General features: G+C 35.8%; 2 long non-coding RNA genes across 2 annotated transcripts; both read left to right on the top strand.

Annotated features, from left to right (window-relative positions):
• The first annotated feature begins 2,765 nt into the window (after positions 1–2,765).
• Positions 2,766–4,406, top strand: LOC147514871 (uncharacterized). Its single transcript, XR_015213304.1, has 2 exons — positions 2,766–3,939; positions 4,144–4,406. It is a non-coding gene; the product is annotated as an uncharacterized LOC147514871 (long non-coding RNA).
• A 662-nt stretch (positions 4,407–5,068) lies between these two features.
• LOC147514870 (uncharacterized) lies at positions 5,069–8,105 on the top strand. Its single transcript, XR_015213303.1, has 5 exons — positions 5,069–5,266; positions 5,367–5,431; positions 6,165–6,392; positions 6,909–7,003; positions 7,096–8,105. It is a non-coding gene; the product is annotated as an uncharacterized LOC147514870 (long non-coding RNA).
• Positions 8,106–25,471: the final 17,366 nt, after the last annotated feature.

Genomic DNA, 25,471 nt, shown 5'->3' with positions numbered 1-25,471 from the left:
TACAAATTCTTTCGCTTTGTCCCTTTCATCTCATCACCCCACGTGCACCTACAACAACCTTTAGAGCCCCATGTTCAAACAGAACTTTCATACCATCTGACTCTAAAGAACCCAAAGAGATGAGGTTAGATTGCAAATCCAACACATATCGAACACCAACCAATTCTATAACAGCTCCATCAAACATCTTCAAACGGATAGTTCCCTTTCCACGTATTCTGCAGATATGGCCATTACCTAACAAAACATCTCCACCATCTAGCTCCTTAAGGCTAGTCAACAAATCCCTATTGGGACACATATGCTGAGAACATCCAGAATCAAGAATCCACTCCCTCGTGGAACAACCAACCATCGAAGCAGTAAAAGAAAAATCTGAACTGTCATCACTACCTCCATCTTGTGCAACATTCACACTTTCAGTATTCGAAGAGTCTTGGTCCTTCGATTTCAACTTGGGACATTCAAACTTCCAATGTCCTTTCTTGTGGCAAAAGGCACATTCGGTCTTCATCTAATCGATCACGTCTCACTCTTGATTTATAGCGAGATCCACCACCTCTACCATTATTCTTTTCATAGTTTCTTCCCCTCAAAATCAAAGCTTCAGGCATAGATGATTCCCTATGGACTGCGAGGTCCTTCTTCTTATACTCATGATTCACCAATGTTGTAGCCACCCCTTCATAATCCAAGCTTTCCTTTCCTCCCATCAAATTAGATGCGAGATACTCGAGATCATTCGTAAGGGAATTCAAAAGGTATAATGCTCAAGTACTTTTTTATCCAAATTCAATAAGTCAGCAACGAGTTTATTAAACTCATCCAAGTGCTTAGACAAGGTAACAAATGGCCTCATATTCATCCGGAAAAGCTTCCTCGTCAAGAACACTTTATTACCCTATTATGAATGCTTTTTGTCATATACTTGTCTTCAAGCTTCTTCCAGAGTTCCTTAGTGGAGGTTTCCTTCATGACAAAATATTTTTGCTCCTTTGCCAAACAAAGTCGAATAGACCCACAAGCTTATTTATTTAACCTTTTCCACTCTGCTTCTGATATTGCCTCAGGTTTTTCTTCCAAGCCTTCATCCAAATTTTCTTTTTGCCAGAACATCTAGAACCTCACACTGCCACATGCCGAAATTGTTCTTGCCATTGAACTTTTCGACATCAAATCTTCCCACACTAACTATTTTCATTTTCGAATTAGAAAAATTTCCAACATTAGGAGTCTCATTATCACTAGGATTTGTCATCCTCACAATTTTCATACACCACAAACAACAACAACCAAATAAAAACCTTTTTGGGAATTTCTTCAAATACTACCAATGCGGAAACAACCAATGAAACCAAAAGAACTTGATTACAACCAAACTTCCACCATAAATTGTAGGAACCATTATGGTTGCATCGAATGATTTACAAACTGTGAAAACCCATGCGCAGCGGAATAAAGGGTGTTCACGATTTTGGTTAGAATCATACCTTTGATCAGCTGTGATAACTCTGAGAATCCAAGCTCTATGAATCAGCAACCTCTTGATCTTCTGTTGTATTCCTATTCTTAGAATGGACGTTATGTGGGCAACGATCTTCCAGCCCTTTCTTTCTCCCTTGGCCTCTCTCACTGACAAAGTTGGAACTGAATTTTGGATCTCACTTTTCTTGAGCAATCCTTGAGTATTTCGGCCAGAGAAAGAGGGGTTTCTTTATATAGGCTATAGCAGGGACCATGAGGAGAAATTAGGGTTAGGTCTCCTGACGGGCTTGGGCTTCCCATGTTCGCCCAAAACACACAGCCCAAGTCCATCAACAAATGGCTTATTCCACTAAAGACCATTGTTGCACTACCACCCTAATCTTAAATTATGTGTATGGGCTCCATATTATATGCTCATTGATCTCCCCGTGTTTAAGATATCGAATGCTCGTTGATTAAGTCAAGTTATTAACAACTACATTAATCAACTTCTTATTTCCTTGAGTAGTACCACTCAACCTCATTGTCATGTCAGATTAAATCCACCTGCAGGGTTTACATGACAATCCTTATGAGCTCCTCAAAGGGACATCATCAATCTGACTTCCTGCGGGTCACGGATTCCTTCTATAATCAACAGCACGCCTTACATACAATGTCATTATCCAATCCATCGAGTTTGTTGATTCACAAATGAATCTCACTCATTGATGATTTAAAACAATGTACAATGCACGTAAATGCCCGTTATTATATCCGGATTAAGAGAACAAGCATCAATAATAACAGAGGTGTTTATTCTCTTATATAGTCAGTATAAAGATAAACAACCTCACTTGGTCCTATTCAATACACACAAAGTGTACTAGTATAATCCTGTAGTCAAGATAGACTAATACTAGATTATACTACAACCGTACCAATTGTTTGTCCAAATCCATCTAGGTTGTGAACGTTTACTTATACTTTATAAGGTACTGATGATATGATCTTCTGTATGTCACCACACACCATATTATCTACTCATTTAACAGTGGTTTATACTCATTTACCACGATACAAAACATTTTTCTAGTTTTGGAACAAGCAAATACCACTGATGTTGTAAAACAGTGGGATATAATATAACATATACCACGGTGGTATCAAATATAACCTAATAATGTTTTTGTATTCGTATACCTCACTGTTTACTTGAAAACAGTGGTTTACATTTTGGGCAAAATTACACCTACCATGGATAAAGCATATATAGAGAAAAAAATCTAGAATAAGTTAAAAAAAGAAACCCACTTCTCCCACTCGCACTAGAACTCTCTGTTCCACTTCTTTCTCTCCTTAATTTTTGTCCCCATAGTTCATGAGTTTCTTATAAAAAACCAAAAAAATGGTTCACGAGTTTAGAGAAATCAATCGTCCAACTACAAGGTTTCTGCCTTTTCGTGTAAGTAGGTTCTTCTCAAACTGTGTTGACTAATCACTCTTTTCTTTCAATTGAACTTGAATAATTTTGTTTTGCAGTTTTTCTTTTCAATTGAACTTGAATAAAACTTGTGAATAATTTTACACATCATTCACAATAAGTTTTATCGTCATTGCTCTTCACCTATTTGTTTATTGTTTATTTTAATTGTGTATTTTTTTGGGGAATTTGTTGAAAGGTGTAAATTATATATAATTGCTCATTGATTGATGCAATCCTGATTGATGTGTAAAATTTGGGATATTTTTTTTGTAATTTGTTGAAAGGTTTATTTTTTCTTGATAATGCGTTATGGCGTTCCTGATTTTTTTTCTTGGTGTCATTGTTCTTGATAATAATCGCTATGTGATGTTCTTGCAATGTTGAGAACTAAATGAATTCATAATATCTTTTTTGAGAACTAAGTGAATTAGGGTTAGTGAATTCACAATATCTTTTTTGTCTTTTTTGAGATGTTGGTTAGCAGGTTGTGTCCTACAAAGGACAACCCAATTCACATGTAGGTCGATCATGTGGCAGCCATATTACTACCACCTCCAAGTTGGTATTGTATTTTAGGACTTGGTGCTTATAGCTAAGTAAGGGGGGAGAGGAAGGGACGACTTGAATTCCAAGGAGGATCAGGTGGGTATGTTTATCAAAAATAAAATAGGTTATCTCATGATAATTGACGAAGCTAGAACAACCAAGTGAAAAGGGATGGCGGTGTAGTTTAGTTCATGGTAGTATACATAAATGATTATTTTGGAGGTTCTAATATTCCATCATGTGATGTACTTTTTCCCTCTTCCTTTTAAACATGTGTTTGTGTGTGTGTTGGCGTTGTTTAAAACTGCATCCTTGATGGTTGGTATTTGTATTCTCTGCGAGTGTTGTATGTGTGTGTTTGCTTCCCTAACTTTGTCACTTATAGTCTCCCAGATCACCTATTGCTGAGAGATTTGGCATATGTTGTAGCTGTCCTTGACAATGTAAGTACTAGTACTTGTTTCTATCACCTAGTTTTAACTGTTAAACAATAATGAATGTTAATTCATGTAACTATGCCTATGGTGGACACCTGAAAAGTATTGATAGTTGCCACACAACTTGCACCATGGTAATGTGATGTTGCACAATTGCTTTTAAACTATCATCTCTCACTCTATTGTCACCTAATTGTTTTTTTTTAACAGATGCCAGCGGCCAGCCCTGTTCTTTTAGAATATATATTGCTGAGGTTGGTTGCAGGCCCATATATCATAGCCATAATATTAGGATTCTGCTGTTTACCTCTTTTCTTATCCATTTCAATCTTACATAATCTTTGTGTGGTGTACATCAAACTTGTTATCTATTAGACCTGAGAAAAATGTACTGCAGTGGTCTAATGTTTCTGTTGCATATATGGTTTGTCAATTGCTACATTCAATGGTAAGGTGTTGTATTTTCAATATAACATAGTGCACTGATATATATGATTATTCACTACAAGAAAATGGACTTTTGCCCACGGATGCCCGGTATTTTTTGCCACGGTTATGAACCCTTGCTGATTCGCCCACGATTATTGACCATAGGTAATAGTTTTTCTTCCGTAAGCCTACTTAAATACCTTTACCCACGGTTTATCTATTTCTCGGGCCGTGGGTGGCAGCCACGAGAGAAACCGTCGGGTACATTTTTTCTGGCTATAGATTCACACCAACGCTTTTTGATCATGGGTTAAGGGATCGTAAATTGGGCGAGTAGACCACTATTGCTTGACTTGCTTCACCATCACTTGTTTAACTTTACAACACAAAAACAAAGAAACTGTCAATTTTCTACTTCCCCACCACCGCTCCCCACAATTAGCCACTTGCTCTTTTTTTATGTTTTTTTTTCACTCTTTCTTCTTCTCACATCTCAACAAGGTAATGAAATCAAAAAAATTATTTATTTCAAGCACCGATTTTTTTTGTGTAGGGTTTTATTTGACAAAAATTTTCAATTTTAATTTTCTTAGGATTTACATGCTTTGTTTCTCTTCACTACTCAAAGACACGTTTTTTTTCCTTCAACGTCTCAACTTGGAATCGTTGCTGACCAAAACCCAGGTCAATTTAGTTTCTTCAAAGGTTTTCATATTCATTTATTTTACTCTTCTACTTAAAGATTGTAACTTGGCCTTTCTAGTGTTTATTGTGTTAATTACTATGTTTCCATATGTTAATAATAGACAATTGATAAAGTAAGGTTGGGATTTCGGTGTTTGAATAGCTAATTGGATTTGCCACTGCTGGGGTTTCAAGCTAGTGTATAAATCTGTAGATTTGGGTAAGTTTGGATAAGTGGGTTTCACATATTTTAAATTTATTTGTTTCTATAAGGTCTAATTGTTGATGAATAAGGCCTAAGAAAATTTATTTGTTTGTAGAGATGTAACTATAATAATTGGGCTGAGTTTGGTTTTCTTTGACTGCATAAGGTCTCGAGTTTCAGGTGTGTATGAGATTGGTTCCTTCCACTGCTTTAAGTTTTCCAAGTCTTCATTGTTTGTTAGTAACATAAACTGATAATTAGTACAAGGAGAAACATATAATGCATTATTCAGTTAACTCTGATATACATTTTATTTTTGTTAATCAACACTTGTAAAAACTACTTTTGTAATATTTGAAATAATTAAACTGGGTTGAGAATCGATGCTCGATGATGTAGAACTCAGAACACCATCTAGATCATTAGTTCACTTCCATAATACCCTTATATATATCAATTATAAGAAGTTTGGTAATTTGAGAACGGCGGTGATAAAAAATGTCCAGGTCTTGGACTTGTGTTCCTTTAGAGAGATATTATAACTCCTCTAATGCAGTGAGTCTGATTTTATCGGGTCAAAAGCTGGATTAATGCCCTGAGCTTGTATCAAGTAGGCAAAGTCTTATTGCTACTTAATCCATATTTTCTTTTGCTTTCATAGATGTTTTCCATGGACTGCCGAGAAATACATTGGAATTATTAAAGGCATATATAAAGAGAGATATCATGGAGTTTTGTGTGCGTGTGTGTCTTCATTTAATTGTATTTCTCAGAATCTAAGAATTATGTGACCTGGGACATGGGTTTCTGTTAGAATCATTTATTGCTATTTTTACACTCACTTTTCACTTAGAGAAATTGACACTGCTCTGTGTCCTCTAATATATGATTTCTTCTCTTTATTCTGGGTTAGATTTGATGTGATGTGCTGTCATTTACAAGGATTAGGTTAAACAGTTTGGACGAGACTCAGTTAACTACTTTTAGTTATGACAAAGAAATCACAGAGACGTCTTGTGCAGCATGAAAGAGGTCACCAGTTGTATGTCAGGCTTGATCAGTATTTTTGACTTCCGCCAAGGGCACTCCACTCACAAATTACTATCTATTAGAAGGCATGGCAGTAGCAGGCACCCTGTTGGTAAAAGATCTGTTTTGAATTTGTAAGAGATGTGACAGTTTCTTTTAAGTTAAGTAGTGTCTGAGTTGGATGTTTAGGATTCACCCTTGATCATACCGAATGGTATTTTTAATTTTATGTTATTATATAGATCATGTGTCTTTTAATCTTTTGGAATATGAACTGTCTTATGTGATTTAACAGTATTCTCTCTCTCTAGAATAAGCTTATTTTATTTTTTGTTCATGATATGTTTGTTATTAGTTCACGATAGGCTTATTATAGTTTAGATGGTAATTCAAGACTAGTCATAATTAGTGCCTTGCATCACTCTTTATATGTCAAGAAATTGAATCCTATACATCTGTCTACAGTTTTACAAATATAAATGTGGAAGAGTAGCTTGGACCGTGGGGTAAAACCTGTTTTCTTGTAGTGATTGCTCATTCATTGATGTGATTTTCATGTATTTGATTACATTCATGAAAAGTCAAGTAGATAAGTTGCGACTGATTGAGACTTTTGTTTTTATTAAAGATCATATCTATGCGACTGCTTACACACATGAACATCATTACAACTCGCTTCTTTGTTTGGCAGCCAAGATGTCTGAGGAACCTTTCAGACTATTAGTAAGTAATTACCATTCTCAATGTATTAAATCGACTGAGTATTATGATCATCTTCAAGTAACACATTTTCTTCATAACTGCTTATGTGCCAGATTGTTGACTCAATCATTGCTCTCTTTCGAGTGGATTTCACTAGGCGTGGTGAGCTTGCAGAGCGACGGGTTAGCTTATAAAACACTAGTGCTTGCCTAATTTCTTATTTTTGGTTTATGATTCTAATTACATTTTGTATATAGTATACACATAATTTTGCAGCAAAAGCTAGCATAGATGCTCTCCCGTTGATATGATACAATTAGAGTTTGGTTTCCTTACATAATTTTGTTCCTCTCTTCTTGTTATTTGTGTATTTGAAGGCTTATATTGATTGTTGTTTTCCTGAAATTGGAGTTAGATAGTTTGTTACATATAGTAAGGGAGTTCTTTTGTTGGGTTGAATTATATATTTTAACTAATGAATTAGTGTTTGGTGAATTGGTACTGAAATAATGTAACTACTACTATTTAAGTTTGCTGCTTATATATTTTCCTTTTGTACCCTTATTAATTTCTTGCCGATACATGTATATAGGATTGGTTTCATGAAATTATTAGTGCTACTATGTATATAGTTTCATGCACCTAGCTAGTAGGACTATCTAATTGTCAGTTTGAGAGATAGGAGTGGTCGGATGTACAAATTGAATTGTTTCGAGGCTTTGGGTATGATACATAAAGTTCATCCAGCATAATGGAACGTTCAAGCCGGCCGTGGTGTCTTAGCGTGGTTTGGATCGCTTAGTGTTGGAAGTTGAACCCTTAATTACAAGGTATTGTAAAGCTTCATGCAGAGGATCTAGGTGTTGTCAAAGTCTTTTGATGTATAATTGAAACAAGTATACTACTCTTTTGATATTTTAGATGGAACAAGTAGATTTGGATGGTTATTTTTATTCTTTATTGATTCGAAATAATAATTAGCGATGCATTTTTCGCTTGTTAGGTGTCTAAATTTTTTTTTGTTAGTTGCAATATGTTTTTTTAAAATCAGTGTGGAATGTTGTATGGCGGGGCTATTGTCGCTGTTTGAAAATAATTTTGCAGGTGGTTAATATGGTGAAAAGAAACAATCAGCGATTTATTTTTTTTTAAAAAAAATATTATAAACCACAGTTTCAAAAATATCGAGGTATAAAGAGACATTATAATCCACGTTTCTTTCCAACCGTGGTAATTGTTAGCGCTATTAGCCACGGTTTTGGATATACTAATACCATTGTTTTAACAAAAGCCGTGGTAAATACTAGGAATCTAAAACCGTTTTGTTAGGATTATTAGTCACGGTGGCTGTTACCACGGTTCTAAAACAGTGGTTAAAAGCTTTTTACCACTGTATATAACAGTGGTATATGAGCTTTTATGCATAATATTTGCTCATATGATTCTCATTTAAAATATAAAGAATTAGAGTTAATACAAAAGTAATGCTTTTAGTATATAACCCTATCACAAACAACCACCAACTATGCCAAGGTAGAACCTTTGCCTCTGATACCAATTTGTTGTGCCCTAAAAACTATGAAGCACACCATCCAATGCAACGAAAGCAAACAACCAATATCAAATGTGGTAGAAGCAACAACCCACAACTACAGTGTATGAAATCAACTAAATAACTCCTAAACAAGTAGTAAACAATGCAATCTACTCACAAAAATAGCAAATCAATCAACCCAATAAGAGAGATGGAGATTTACATGGTTTGGCTTGCTCCTAATCCACAACCAAAGAGAAGCTCCAATTGAAAGAGAATTAAATAGTGTTACACACTGACCTTAGTTCAATAGAACCACCAAATTCCCCTTTCTTATGGCTTCACAAATCTCTCATTAACAAACAACCAATTGTGTAGACAACTACTAATGAGTTTGGGCATGAACAAAGCTCTCAAGAGAGGTACCTAATCCCAAACCCTAATAGCCAATTTTGTCTCACTTAATCTCTTCTAAACCCTAACTTTGTTTTTAAAATGTAGCTGAAATTTCGGTGGGTTTCGACAAATAGTTGCCAAAATATCAAGACCCATTCGGCACATCCTAACAGAAAAATCTAGGTTGACATCACAAGCACATAGAGAATTCTGAAGCAATCATATCCAGACTAAACCATGCATTGTTTTACTAACATAGAATGCATACACCACAATCTTTCTAACTATTCACGCTAACATAGTTGCATTGTTTTCATGCATATCATGTATATTTCACTATATTGTAATATGTATAGAGAGAAATAAATTGTCTAACCTTGTCAAAAAAGTTCCTCCTAAGTTTCACAGTTGTACAAGACTGCTACAAACGAAAATCAAGGCTGCCAAGGATAGCTTCAGCACCACCACTTCTTTCTCCTGGACGTTTGCAAGGTTATACCTAGCGAAAGTATACATCTTGCTGTCATTGAAGTTCCCCACAATCCAGTAAGGTATTCCTATCTCGATCTCTTGGGATAAGGTTTCCTTTGTAAGATATGATATAATAGTCCAAAGACAACTATATCATATCCTCCATAAAGTGGTCAACAAGTCAAAACTTTATAGACTTTTGGTTTCTAAATTGACGTGTGGGTTACTTCTAAGTAAATATCCTATTTACTCATGCCTTAATTACATTACATTGGGTAATTAAGAGAAGAATGTTACATTTTCTATTCCACCTTTTATGGGAAAAGGGAGATAAAAAGACTTGGAAGATTAAGAGTGTAACCACTGTCCTCTCTCCATCCTTTATAAAAGAGTGTAGAAACCCCATATTTCGACACTACAAGAATTAACACAATAAATAATATAAAGTTTTGGAAGAGAAACGGTGCTTTGCTATCGGATTCAACTTATCACTCTTGCAATAGATCAAGGTACAATTTTATTGATTCATTATTTACATTATTTATACAATGTGAAATAATCTATGATTCATGATCCTCTAAATACTATTAAATTAGTATTACATTTGGTATCGGAGCGAAGGATTGAATCATGTTTATTTCCTATAAAATTGTGATTTCAATAATATTGAAAGTGTTATTTTTGCCAATATTTATTTCGTGTGATTCCATTAATTTTTTTAGGATATAATCGAAACTATGTTAAGTTGAATACTCTTGTTGTCTTGCTTAACTGATTGTGAGCACATGACTATGTAGCCTTTCATATTTTATAATATTTCTTTTGGCTACTTTATGGATTTTATTGGTTCAAGCTAGATCCTGTTATCTGTTAATTTGAGAATGAAGTTTGAGGATTAAAACAAACATGATGATGTCATGATATATATAAGCTTAGCACTAGAAAGTAGACCCGTGCATACACACCGACTCTTTTAAAAATTTGCTCAATAATCATAACTATACATATATAAATTTTCTAATAAATCGTGATTCATGTTTTTGTCGCTAACCCGTTTTAATTTCCTAACAAATTGGTTTAATTAAGTTTTAAAAACCCAATTTTTAATTGAGGGAAGGATCTCGTTTTAATTTAAAAGTGTAATTCCCGTTTTTAATATGAGAATGATTTCCGTTTTAATTAGAAGCGTTAGATTTTTCTTTTTCTATAGGGGAGGAATTTCCATTATAATAGGAGAAAGATTCTCGTTTTAATTAGAAGTGCTAAAATTTCTCTTTTCAATAGAAAAGAAATTCTCGTTTTAATAGGAGTTGATGAGGTGGAATTTTAAGAGAGCTAGAAAAATACCCCTTGTAGGAACTTTAATATTAAGATATAGATATTATGTTATAAGGTTAATACGTGCCTCGTGCCTTTTGCATAATTTTTTTCTTCAAGGTAGGCCTACTAGTTTTGGACTCTAGTGCGACCCTTAGAGGCTTAGACCAAAACCAATAATTGGTCACGCTATTAAACATGATTATTGTTAAGGCCACTCTTATGAAGTGCTTGTTTTAGTCTTCAAGACCTAGTACATTAATGCGTACTGTGTATCTATATTATACTTTTTAAGGCATGCTTACACAGGTAATAGATCTGACCTGGCCCTATATTACAGCCCCTACCATGTTATATATCACTGGATTAGCATCCCAGAATTATTAAGTATTGGGGTTTTGACGCATGAACAGTTAACATATTTGTACAGATCTTGAATATATTTCTGGAATCATGTTTTCGGACTAATCTCATGTTTCTTAATTGTTCATTTTATGTTTATTTATTTATTTATGATATAATATTTAATTCCGCTGCATGATTTATGCTTAATGTCATTTACCGTTTCTTGGTATTTATAATTTTTGAATATTGCACGCTGTCAAAGTGGCCGAATTATTTGGAAAATTATGCATATCAACACATGAATTAAAAATGGCATTACCATTGCAATTTCTTTATAAAGTATATGATAGTTAGCCCAGAGGTTAATTATTACTAAATTTTCAGAAATTGAAATAGGATAATTAATGTGTATTATGAATTAGAATAGGAGTTGGATACCCAAAGGTTACATACTAAAAGAAGGGCTTTTTGTGTCACTTATTTTTTTTGTCTTGTGTCACTTACTAGAAAAAAGTGACACACAGAGTTTTGATGTGTCACTTTTTTATAGAACGAGGGCTGATGTGTTACTTCTAGGAAAAGTGACACAAGTAATTTTATTTTTTGTGTCCCATTATTTGAAAGTGACACTAGTGGTTTGCCTTGATGTGTCACTTCTGGGTGTAAAAATATCGAAAACAAACGAAAACAAAAATTAACAAATTATCGAAATAAATAAGCGACATGAGTACGAGTACGAGTACAAGTACGAAGTACGAATACGAATAATTACTTCGTATGCCATGAAACTCAAAGTCTTGATTTTGGGCGCGCGGCTATATTTTTAACTTCCCTCCCAAAAACAACTAAACCTAAAAGGAAAAGGAATAGAAAGGGAATAGAAATAGAAACTGAAGGTCGTTTAAATCCCTTCATACTCATCACTTAGGTTAAAAAAGAAAAATACCAGAAGAAAAAAAACAGAAAAGAAAAACTCTGTCTCGTAACCGCGCGTTCTTCCTCCCAACTTCTCATTGGCGTTTTATTGCACCACGCGCGCTCCTCACCCATCTCTCGTCTGGTGTCGTTCTCCGGTTCGCTTTCCAGCTCTCTCTCTCTCTAGCGAGCAAGAAAATAAAGGTAATATTTTTTTTTCGTTTTTATTTAATTGTCTATGTTTTGGATGCTATTGAAAATTAATCTAATCAAAGTTTTGTTTTTGAGTCTATTATAGCACTCTGTATTTGTTGTTGTCGAATCTTTGAGTCTATACAGTAAACAAAACGTAAATTTTGATAAAAAACGAAATCGTAAACTTTGATCAATAAATTTGAGATTGAATGAAAGGGAATTGGTCAAGAAACTGATTTAAGCACCATTATAAGTTTATAACCATAGCTTGCATTCAATCTGAACACTAGATAATATTGTTGTCAGGTTCTGCTATACAGTGTAATTTAGAGTATCTGGATTTTATAATTAAATTTTAATTTCCGATACGCGGGGGACACGCCGGGGACACACCAGAATAGTAATTTCCGATACGCGGGGGATAGCCCCTCCTCACACGTAATTGGCGACTCGTTGTTCGACGCCAGGTCATTTCCTATGGACCGCCCATCGGCGTCTGGCTCGATATATAGGTTTGATATGTTTACCAATGACTGGGTGTGTTTATCGCCTATGTTATCGCTCGGGGAGTTTTATGCGTGTCGGCGGTCATGGGGGGGATTATTGTGGTGGTGGGGGTCTAGACATGCTATGTTTGGGGCAGCTGGAAGTAGGATGAGTTAAGTGGAGAGATATGATGTGGAGAAAAATGAGTGGGTGGAGATGGATGGGTTATCGAGGGTTCGAATTTGGGTGTGTTGGGTTTTAGTTGGGAATGGTGAGGAGATGGAGTTTTGGGTTATGGGTTGGTATGGTGAGTCGAGGACAGTTTCGGGTTTTTTCGGTCGATGAGTATTATAGAGATGGTGTGGTTTTGGAGTTGAAGAGTGGTGGGAAGTGGAGAGAGATTGAGAATATGTGGGAAGAAGGAGAGAGGAGGATTGGGTAATGTAGTTGTTCTTGATGGGGAAGACGGTGAGGAGCCCGGGATTTTTATGCTTGATGGTGCCGATATTTTCAGGTAACTCCTTGAAAATTGTGCTTGTTAAATGTCACAAGATGATCTAATAAGCGTGTCGTTTGAAATCCCCTGCTGTCATTTGTTTAGTTATTTGGTTTTCCTATGAATGCTAGTTACATTATGGATTGATTTATTTGTGAAGTAATTATACTTTGCTAAATGTCAAAGTTTATTGGATAATTGTTTTGTTTTTAGAGATTAATTAGATGTCATGATTGCTTTGAGATTTCTATCTTTGGTTATGTTTATGATGCATATATGTCTATACCAAAGTTGTCAAACTCGATGAACTTTTTGAAAAATTATTTTGTTTATCAATCTCATATGTTTTACAGTCCAATTTATGCTAGTTAAGTCAAGGACTAATCCATTTGACTTTAAGCACAGAACAGAAAATTCTAAGTTGTTTATATAGCAGCTGCTCCATTGTACTACTTGGTCTGCATGAGAAAAAGTTGCACACCTTTTATCACCTTGTTGAACAGCTTAGTCATCTTATGGGCCATCTATTCTTACATTTGACTTATGGATGTCTCTATACGGTTTTAGCTATAAAACTCAAACACATATCATTCGTTTCTTTTCAGTTTACAATTATATTGTATTATTTTAGGAAGGAATCTTATAGTTCTCACTTCATAGTTGGTTGACATAGTTTATAGTTATATAGTTATACGACATACTCTATCTTATAAACTTGGTAAAATAGGAATTTCATAGATACTGGTTAAAACTGTCTTACTGCATTCCCCAATGTTCAAAGGAGTTCAAGCTGAAACCAGAGTTTCATAAGTCGTAATACACCATGAGGTCCTTGAAGCGAAGGGACTCAATGCATGATACTTAGGTTTATACTTAGTATATAGTGATCCACCCTCAATTACTGATCTTTAAAGATTTGGTGATCCTTGAGTCGAGTTCATATAATAGTTATAAGACGCCATTATCTATTTGCCTTTGCTTAATGGTGATTTTGTTTGTATCAGATCGATCTTTAAAGATGTGCCGATCTTTATTGAGTCCGCTTTTATTATAACAATTTTATGATGCCAAATCATCTATATATCGTTTTTAGTGGTGACTTTGTTTGGACTGTGTGCTTTTGAATTAATGTGTGGTAGCTAATGTCTTGATAAGATAAAGTTTAAGGAAATAGTAATCAATTTATCCATCTGGTTTAGTTTTATAATGTCACATGATAGGTTTTTTCCCTGGATGGACGGGCTTGCACCTCTGCCTCCGTGAGGCATACGCCTCGCTTCGTTTTATAGTAAACCGTCGCTAAATAGAACTTTTAGATAATGGCTTTGATGAACATATGCATGTTAGGTATTAAACATTTTTAAAATTATGGACCTTTTCCTTTTGTTGTTGGGTTAATATATATATATATATATATATATATATATATATATATATATATATATTATTCAAACGTGTCCAAGACGAATCCGTTTCCTATATTTTTGAAAAATGCCGTGTCCGCGTATCCGTGTCGCGTGTCGGTATCCGTGCTTCTTAGCTTCTATTTGGTTATTGAGAGTAGCCTAAATTAGTTAGTTAGATTTCCACTGTAATTTGATTTTGCATAATACAATTATCATATCATCTTAGACTTACTTAATGTTTTTCCTACTAATGTGTCATGTGTTGATATCATCTTGCCATGATACTTTATTTTTGAATGTGTGGTCTTTGTACTTGATTTTTTTTTTGACTCTGTTTTTCTTTAAGAGATCGGTTTGTTGCATTTTGCTACGATATGGATAAGTCTTGGATGTCCAAGGACCGGTTAACAAGCCGAATATATTCAAGGAGTTGAAAGGTTAATTAGTGTTGGAAAGGAAGAAGGAAGTTTCATACGTTGTCCATGTAGAGATTGTTCAAATATCAACGAAGTTAACTAAGATCGAGGTCAGAAATCATCTTTTTCGAGCGTGGTATTAGCCAAGGTTACACTATTTGGCGGTTTCATGGCTTAAAGCTCTCTATTTTTCGAGACCCGACTAGTTTCTGAGAACAAGACACTTTTGGACATTATGATGAGGTTGAGACTTCGAAGATGTTGGACATTATGATGAGACTGAGACTCTCGAAGATGTTGGATATTATGATGAGATTGAGAGACTCGAAGATGTTGAACGATGAGAGAAATGGCGAAGGCCGCAGAGGACCATTATACTGGTGATCAGAAATTTAAGGAATTGCTTGAAGATGCGAAACGCCTTTATGCGAGGGTTGCTCAAAATTCACAAAGCTATCAATAGTTATCATTTTATTTAATCTGAAAGCAAATAGTGGGTGGTCTGACACAAGTTTTTCGAAGTTATTGAAGCTACTGGGACAGATGCTTCCTCAACCAAATCTCTTGCCGAAATCCTTGAATGGAGTCAAGAAGACATTATCTGTTTATGGGATGAAGTACGAGAAAATACATGCATGTCCAAATGATTGTATACTCTATAGGGGTGATAAATACAAAGATGAAACTATGTGCCCTATTTGTGGAGTCTCAAGATATAAAGAGAACAAGAGAGCGACCAACAAATCGTGGAGTACCAAAGCAAAAGTTTTGTGGTATTTTCCACCAATTCCAAGATTCAAGAAGATGTTTCAATCTGCCCAAACATCAAAGTCAATGACATGGCATGCCGATAAAAGGGTGGTTGATGGTAAGATGCGCCACCCAGCAGACTCTCCAGCATGGAAGTTGGTTGACGAAAAATATCTAGAATTTGCAGCAGAATCCAGAAATCTTCGCCTAGCACTTTCAGCCGATGGAGTCAATCCACACCGTACTCTTAGTACTAAGTATAGTTTATGGCCTGTTATGCTGGTCACATACAACCTCCCACCATGGCTATGCATGAAAAGAAAGTATATGATGCTTACGATGTTGATATCAGGTCCAAATCAACCTGGAAACAATATCGATGTCTACTTGGCACCCTTGGTTGACGACTTACATGTTTTGTGGGAGATAGGGGTGGAGGCTTATGATGTGTACCGTCATGAATCATTTATACTTAAAGCTGTTTTGTTATGGACAATCAATGATCTTCCGCGTATAGCAATCTTTTCGGGTGCACCGTGAAAGGTTATTTTGCTTGTCCTATTTTATGGGCGAGGGCACGCCCTCAACCAGGCTTAAGCACTCTGGGAAGAACGATATACACAGCCAATAGAAGATTTCTTCAGCTATCATCCATATCGAAGACAAAAAAGCCTTCAATGGTAAAACAGAAGCTGCGGGAGGCACCCGAACCCTTTAACTGGTTTGAAAGTACTAGAAGAAGTTGAAGGGATCAAAGTCATATGGGGAACAAAGGGAACCATTACGGGTTCTACCAATTGTTTTAAGAAGAAATCAGTTTTTTTTTTTAGCTTCCATCTTCGGAGATATCTAGAACTCCGACATAATGTGGATTTTATGCACACGGAGAAAAATGTATGTGACAAAGATTGTTGGGACCCTACTTAACATTCCACGTAAAAATAAAGACACCATTAAGTCTCGTCTTGACCTCCAAGAAATGGGTCTAAGGACGAATTGGCTCCAACAATTGGGGAAAAGCGATCGTTCTTGCCTCCGGCTTGTCACACACTATCTAGAGATGAGAAAAAAAGACTATGCAAAACTTTGCATGAGTTAAAAGTCCCAAGTGGATACTCTTCGAATTTTAGGACTCTTGTATCGATGCAAGATCTAAAACTGCAAAATATGAAGTCGCACGACTATCATGTTTTGATGCAGCAACTTCTTCCGGTTGCAATAAGAACAATTTTGCCAAAGAATGTGAGATGTGCAATTATAAGGCTATGTTCTTTTTTTAAGGCTATTTGCTCAAAAGTAATAGATAAGGAAAAATTGCCTCAAATTCAGGAAGACATTGTGCTCACAGTATGTTTGCTGGAAAAGTATTTTCCGCCATCATTTTTCGATGTTATGATTCATCTAACAGTGCACCTTGTCAGAGAAGTTGATCTTTGTGGTCCTGTATTCTACCGATGGATGTATGCGTTTGAGAGGTACAATGAATTATATATTACCCTTCAATATTTCTTAATGCGCTTTTCTTTATAAACATTACTATTGTTCAATCTCTTAGGTACATAACCGTGTTAAAGGGCTTTATACGCAATCGAAATCGTAGGAAGCTTGTATTTTTGAGAATTACATTGCAGAGGAAGCAATTGAATTTTGTAGCTTAATTCTTACCCGACTTAGATGCAATTGGGATTCCTCTCCGTAAAGATAACACTACCACAGATTTGATATCATCTGGAAATCTTCCCCGAGGAAGTACCCATAGTCAAGTAGATAGAAAAACATTGGACTAGGCACATCTCTATGTGTTGCAAAACACAAGAGATGTTCAGCCTTACATCGAGTAAGGTTTCTTTAGTTGTTCACTTTAAAAGTCTATTTTAGTTCCTTGGTTTCGGATTCCGATAGCTAACTAGTTTATTTTGTGGCCTAACATGATAGAGAACATATGAACTATCCAAGGAACAACAACCTCAGTAAATCAAAAACCCACATGGTTGCATGCTGAACACAATCGCTCATTTAGTGATTGGCTTAGAGACAAGGTATATTATAAATTGGTCTTTTTTTTGTTTTTGTTATTTTTGTATGTTAATTTAACTTAGATTAGGACTAAAATGTTTACACAACAATGCACAGGTTTTGCTCGAGAGGGGAAATCCTGACAACAAGGTGTCAAACACCTTGAAGTGGGTATCGAAGGGGCCTTTGGCACATGTTTACAAATATTCTACCTATGTCACTAATGGTTATCGTTTTGCCACGAAACGGCAAGACGCTTTACGAGTAAATCAAAATAGTGGCGTGAGTTTGACAGCAACAACACCACAGGTTTCCAACACAAAGGATCAAAACCCAATTTTTTCAAACATGTCTTTCTACGGTGTTATTGTTGAAATATGGTTGCTCGATTATACAAATTTCAAGATTCCAATGTTCAAGTGTGACTGGGTTGATAGCAAGAATGCAATTAGGAAGGATGACATGGGTTTCACTTTAGTGGATCTTGGTAGAGTTGGCTATAAATCTGATTCCTTCATCCTAGCTTCTCAGGCCGAGCAAGTTTTCTATGTACCTGATCAACTTGACCCAACGTGGTAAGTTGTTGTAGAATCTCCTCAAAGATGCTTTCACGAATACGACGACGATAACGATGATGAGCTCGTTGATGCTCATGTAGGAGATGACAATTTTGTTGAATTGCCAAATGTTGACTCATTGGATGTTAATGAAAAATCTCAGTCAGTTTACGTCCGTGAAGATTGCGAGGGCACTTGGGTTGAGCATAAAGAAACTTCTTGATTTATTAGTTTTCATTGTTTTTTGTGGTGGAATCGATATTTGGTTTGTTAATAAGAGATTGTGACCAACTTTTGTCATTTATGTATTGTCCTTACGATTATTTTGGTTCTGTTCAAATTATGATATCAAGTTTTTTCCATAGGCATGCTTATTGCTACTGATCATGTCATCTTCTAATGATTTTCCTATTATATAGTTTTTTTGTATGTTTTACTTAGATATGGATCCAAAAACAAGTGCCAAATCATCTCAGAAAAAAAGGAAGCATCCAATCGAGGAAGGTGACAATATTACAAGTGTTAGGGGTTAAGCTAAAAAGCTTTCACTCACTAAGCATTTTAAAGGTAAGCTTGTGGTGGAGTTTAATGCAAAAGGAAAGATCAAAGGTGCATTTATTCGAAGCGAGTTCAGTAATTGGGTTGGCACACTAGTTAAAAATATGGTTCCACTAGCCGAAAGTACCCAAACCGACTTAAAGTTGACAAGCAAATAAAAGATGATGTATGGGATTTAGTCTGGTAAGTAGCGGTTGTTTTGCCTATTATACTGATTTTGAATTATTATTGTTGTCTTTATAGAAGTGTAGACTCATCTCTGCCTTGGTTATTTGTAGGAAAAATTTGAGGCAGATCCTAAGTTTAAGAAAAAGGATTGCAAAGAATGTGGTAAGATATGGCGGAAATTTAAGAATTATTGCACAAAATATTTTGTCATACCTTACATAGATGACCCGATCTAATGAATCCACCAAAAATCTATCCGAATGTTAAGAAGCAAGATTGGGAGAAATTTGTAAAAATAAGGTTATCGGAAGAGTTCCGGTATATATCCGTCATTTCCTTTGAATTTTCATTTCTAATAAATTTATAATTTTGTTAAGGTGTGATAAACTAATATACTATTTTCATTTGGGCTGTTAGGAACTAAGCAAGATTCAATTGGAAAGAAGAAACTTGAACAAGTATAACCATCGACTAAGCAAATTAGGTTATGATGGCCTTGTCGATAAGATGGTAAGTAGATATTATATTTAAGTTTGTTAGATAAAACCAACGTAGGTAATCTAATATTACTTGGTTGGTTTGGTTATTTGTAATTGATAATAGATAGAAGCTGGGATACCTGTTGATAAAGATGATAGATCTCTTTTGTGGCGTTTAGCTCAACAAGACAAAAGTGGTGAATATGCTGATGATGCCACAAAGGAGGTAGTTCAAAAGATTGTAAGTATCAAGCTCATCATTCTATGTGTGTTTGCGAAGCATATTTGATATTGTGTAGGATACCTAGCTAGCTTGATATATTGATGTATTTTTGTACTGATCTAGATGATGTGGTTCCCTATCTAGCTTGATCTAGCTTCGATTTATGATTTTTTTTTTACTGAACTAGCAAGCATAACGATGAACGCTCCGACCTGAGATTGAATGTAGTCTAGTAGTAGGCACTTCTAGGCACCTTTCCATCAGGGTTCGGTTCCAAACCCCTTTTGAGAGATAGCTTTCAAAGCTTCTACGAGCATGGCTTTTCACAGCCTTTGCTTGCTACCTTTGACTTCGCCGCTTATCCCTCCAAGGCTTCCTTTCTTGAAAGCTTCCTATCCTTTTAAGTGGAGTGATCTTTCGCTTCCTCGACGCATACCCGGAAATAAAGATCAGGGTATCTCCTATTGAGTAAGCCAAAGCAAGCAACTGTCCCTAATCAATACAATAAGGTCGATCCTGTGGGAAATAGCCCAAAGCCACTATCTGCCTGACTGCCTCGCTCACTCCGGCCCTCGGCTACCATAAATTGTCGATGAGCTCTGATCTGGCCTTGTATTTTGCTCCATGAATGGATATAACTTAGAGATGTAATAGTACTCTGTTTCTATTAGTACTCTGATAGTATCGCTGTAATAGTACTCTGTAACTTAGAGCTGTAATAGTACTCTGATAGTACTGTTTTACGGTAGGGTTTTTTTTTTTTGACGGAAGTAAAAGCCACAGTTCCATTATTCTCACAAATAGTAGTTGAGTATCCGAAAGTATCGAGTTTCAAAGTACTATCATCTTTAGACCTCCATCCCTAGTCCTTAATTCCATGAAATGATGGCAAGACAGCAAGAAGAGGGTCTCCGTGCCCCTTCTGTGACGTAGTCTGTAAATCCGGTTCGTGGGGATTAAGGGCTCCGTACTCATTAACCCATCCCTTTAATATATTCTTTTCGTGTCTTACTTCTTATATTTGGGGATTTGGGTTTTACATAATATCCCTATTGAAGGGGATTGTGTGGAATGTGCTGTCCTATCTCCATCATAGCCAAAACTTAACTTACAAAATTTGAACCACATCAATTACTATTTAATACATTTGTTTACTGGTCATACTGGTGAACTTTATGCGGTTGCGACCAATCCAACTGAGCCACTATTGGTGGCAACAGGAGGTGGAGATGACAAGGGATTTATGTGGAAGATTGGTCATGGGGATTGGGCTAAAGAGCTCCCAGGGCATAGAGACTCCGTTACTTGTTTAGCCTTTAGTTCTGACGGGAAGCTCCTCGCTTCTGGAGGGTTTGATGGACTTATTCAAGTGTGGGACATCACTTTAGGTAGTCTCAAGTGTACACTTGAAGGTCCAGGAGGGGGTATTGAGTGGGTTAGGTGGCATCCAAGAGGATATGTGGTCTTAGCTGGTTCAGAGGATTCCACAGCATGGATGTGGAATGGTGACAAGAATGTCTTTTTGAATATGTTTTCTGGTCATAGTAGCACTGTCACTTGTGGTGATTTTACCCCTGATGGTAAAATGGTTTGTACTAGTTCAGAGGATGCATCATTGAGGATCTGGAATCCCAGAAATGGAGAGTGTGTGCATGTTGTTAGAGATCATCCATATCATACGGAGGGACTGACATGTTGAATTGATAATAGATTGTCATCCGTGATAAGTTCAGATATTATAATAATTAGCACCATTTTCCATATCGCAGTTTAGTTTGTAACGAAATTGAAATATTTATAGTGAGCAGTTGGCTTGTTTTACACTGTTTGAAACTTGTACTGAAGTTTTGTTTATAAGCTTAAAATTGAGAGGAATTACTGTACACAGAGACCTTTGACGCACAAAGACACGTTGATTATTAGATAAAATTTACGCCAGTTACATTATAATACCTGCTATAGGAAAGCTAACAAAGTGAAAACTGATTCCCTTAACAAGGTTTCGATCTTCATCCATTGTTTGCTCAGGCTACTTAGAATTACAATTTGATGAAGTGGGGTGTGTGGGAGGATTTGGATATTAGACTAGACTCCTCTTTGGTTTTCTTCTTAGTTCTTAGACCCATCTAACGACTGAAACGGAAACCACTTAATGTCTTAGACTTTCAATTCTATATTTTATTAGTTTGTTAGCAATAAGTTGGTCGTGGGCAAATGTAGAAATGGCTATATTTTATTAGTTTGTTAGCAATAGGATCGGAATCCAGAAATGGAGAGTGTGTGCATGTTGTTAGAGATCATCCATATCATACGGAGGGACTGTGCATGTTGAATTGATAATAGATTGTCATCCGTGATAAGTTCAGATATTATAATAATTAGCACCATTTTCCGATATCGCATTTTTAGGTTGTAAACTAAATTGAAATATTTATAGTGAGCGATTGGTTTGTTTTATTAATCGTTTGAAACTTGTAATCAAGTTTTGTTTATAAGCTTAAAATTGAGAGGAATTACGCATTACCACGAGACCTTTGACGCACAAAGACACGTTGATTATTAGATAAAATTTACTTGGTTACATTATAATACACTCGCTATAGGAAAGCTAACAAAGTGAAAACTGATTCCCTTAACAAGGTTTCGATCTTCATCCATTGTTTGCTCGGGCTACTTAGAATTACAATTTTGATGTAGTAGGGTGTGTGGGGGAGGATGGATATTAGACTAGACTCCTCTTTGGTTTTCTTCTTAGTTCTTAGACCGCACGACTGAAACGGAAACCACCTAATGTCTTAGACTTTCAATTCTATATTTTATTAGTTTGTTAGCAATAAGTTGGTTGTGGCAAATGTCAGAAATGGCTATATTTTATTAGTTTGTTAGCAATAGGATCCGGAATCCTTAAAATGGAGAGTGTGTGCATGTTGTTAGAGATCATCCATATCATACTGGAGGGACTTGTGCATGTTGAATTGATAATAGATTGTCATCCGTGATAAGTTCAGATATTATAATAATTAGCACCATTTTCCGTATCGCAGTTTAGGTTGTAACGAAATTGAAATATTTATCGTGAGCAGTTGGCTTGTTTTTTAATCGTTTGAAACTTGTCTGAAGTTTTGTTTATAAGCTTAAAATTGAGAGGAATTACTGTACACAGAGACCTTTGACGCACAAAGACACGTTGATTATTAAATAAAATTTACACCAGTTACATTATAATACCTGCTATAGGAAAGCTAACAAAGTGAAAACTGATTCCCTTAACAAGGTTTCGATCTTCATCCATTGTTTGCTCAGGCTACTTAGAATTACAATTTGACAGAAGTGGGGGTGTGTGGGGATGACTGGATATTAGACTAGACTCCTCTTTGGTTTTCTTCTTAGTTCTTAGACCGCACGGCCTGAAACGGAAACCACGAATGTCTTAGACTTTCAATTCTATATTTTATTAGTTTGTTAGCAATAAGTTGGCTATGGCAAATGTCCCTTACGTGAAGTATAAATTTATGTGTTGGTGTTGTAGCCCCTTGGTGTGTTACATCTGTAACATTCTCCTCTGTTTGCAAAGTTGTGCTCATTGCAGTCAGACCTGTTTAAGACCATTAAGAGAATATTTTTAGTTAAGTAAAGGTTCTTGCAGTTATCATCATCTAATGCTCAAGAGCATGTCAGCTGTGACTAAGAAAATGTGCAAGATTTTAATCATTGCTTCTGCTGTATGAATGTCAACATCCATCTAAAGATGTAGGTTATGTAAATCCAGTCACCCGATCTCCAACCCGAGCGGCCTATGTAATCTATAGAACATGGCATGGCGTTTTGATACACAGTAGCTGATTCATTCCTAAGAGCACCACACTTAAAGCAGATCATACGGCTTGCAAAGTTGTGAACACCACAGTTCCTTCTTCAAGCAAAGACCAATCGCCTGGAAGTATGGCAGTCCACACAATCCAGTTGAACCATAACTTTCACCGGATCTCGAGTCACCACTTTGACGTATATCTCGCCAACTGAAGTTGAGGTGTTGGCAAGATCTACAATTCAATATATCGGTATCTACTCATCTTCTGCATGCAAGAAAGATAAGAATAATCCGATCATAAATTAGCTTTAATTATTTACATATCGATATTATCTCCTACACATTGACTAAGTTTTCTATGATGGTTTTAACGATATACTACTCTTGCAGTAAAACAGAATGACAATCTTGAAAATCCGCCGTCTTCGTCTCTTCTTTAGAACAGCCCGTGGTCGCTCATTCGTTGATTTTGAATTTTATATCTATTTTTGCAGGAGGAGCTGAAAAATAAGGCGAGAGGGGGGTTTTGGTAACGGAAGGAAAGAATGACATACTTACTATGGCATTGGGAACTCGAGCCTAGTGGTCGAAGTTAGTATGGGTGGACAATATACGACTCCCACTATGTACTTCAATCTTCCTAATAAAAGATCAAAGAAATATCACAAGGATTTGGAAGTGAAGTTGAAAGAGAAAGAAGCTCAAAACGAGAAGTTGAAAATTTTGGTGCTACATGTGCTTAAAGAACAAGGTGAGACTAATTCACCAGCGACAACAGAACTGTTGAGCGAGTTGCTCAAGCAAGGACCAAAACTCATCAACTCATTGCCATTAGAAAATGTGGAATCCAATAGTGCCAAAAGTGATAATAGGCATAAGGTGATTGGCAAGTCTAAGCAGGTAAGTTTTTTGGCTTTTAAATTTGTATTTTTGATTTTCTACATATTTCGAGTGTTCTCTTTAACTAAACTCATATTTAATGTATAGAGAAAAGATGGTGGTCAACAAAAAAAAGGTGTGACTTCAGTAAAACTTAAGTCGAAAAATGTACAGGTAAGCTCATTCTATAGTTGCCTTAACCATGTTATATTCATTGTGGTATAATAAATGCAGGGAATGATACGTAGCTTTTTTCATTCCTTTATTCCAAGTGCTTCACATATACTAACTTGATGTACACTCGGTCATATAGTCAAAATAGACAACGGAAAGAGCATTGTGGATTCGAAAAACTTAAAGCTAAAGATGGGAAGGTAAAAAAATATTTTCTTAATTAAAAAGGTTGATTAAATGTTTGTGTCAAATTCGTTTACTAGATAATGTTGTTTTGTTTTGCTTATTTGTTATAGGAGTAAATGCAGGGGAATGATAATGTAGTTTTTTTTCATTCTTTTATTCCAAGTGCTTCACATATACTAACTTGATGTACACTTTGTCCTATAGTCAAAAATAGATATATCGAAAGAGCATTGTGGATTCGAAAAACTTAAAGCTAAAGATGGGAAGGTAAAAAAATATTTTCTTAATTAAAAGGTTGATTAAATGTTTGTGTCAAATTTGTTACTAGATAATGCTGTCTTTGTTTTGCTTATTTGTTATAGGACCAAGATTGTAGATTGGCATTGGGATCTAAAGACAACATTGTTGCCGAAGGTCGTGTTTTAGCAAGGAAGGGGCCAGAGGATACTGTTCACAACATGCCTTTGGGAGAGTCATATATGAAGGTCTCAATAAATAAAGCATTGTGTGGTGATGCCTTTCTCCCAGTTCGAAACGGCGATGAACATGTATTTGTTAAAGATGCAGTAAACTCGTTTGTGGCATGGCCTAAGGAACTTGTAATACTTAAAAGTGACGAGGTAGTATAAGGATATGGATATTTTTGTATGGTAATTTATTTAATTTTGTTATATAATCATCAATTTTGTTCATCAACTTTTTGTTAGGTAG

The sequence above is a fragment of the Coptis chinensis genome, chromosome 2 (genome assembly GCF_015680905.1).
Source record: "Coptis chinensis isolate HL-2020 chromosome 2, ASM1568090v1, whole genome shotgun sequence".
In the NCBI taxonomy this organism is placed as follows: Eukaryota; Viridiplantae; Streptophyta; class Magnoliopsida; order Ranunculales; family Ranunculaceae; genus Coptis; species Coptis chinensis.
This window is presented reverse-complemented; position numbering and strand designations above follow the sequence as displayed.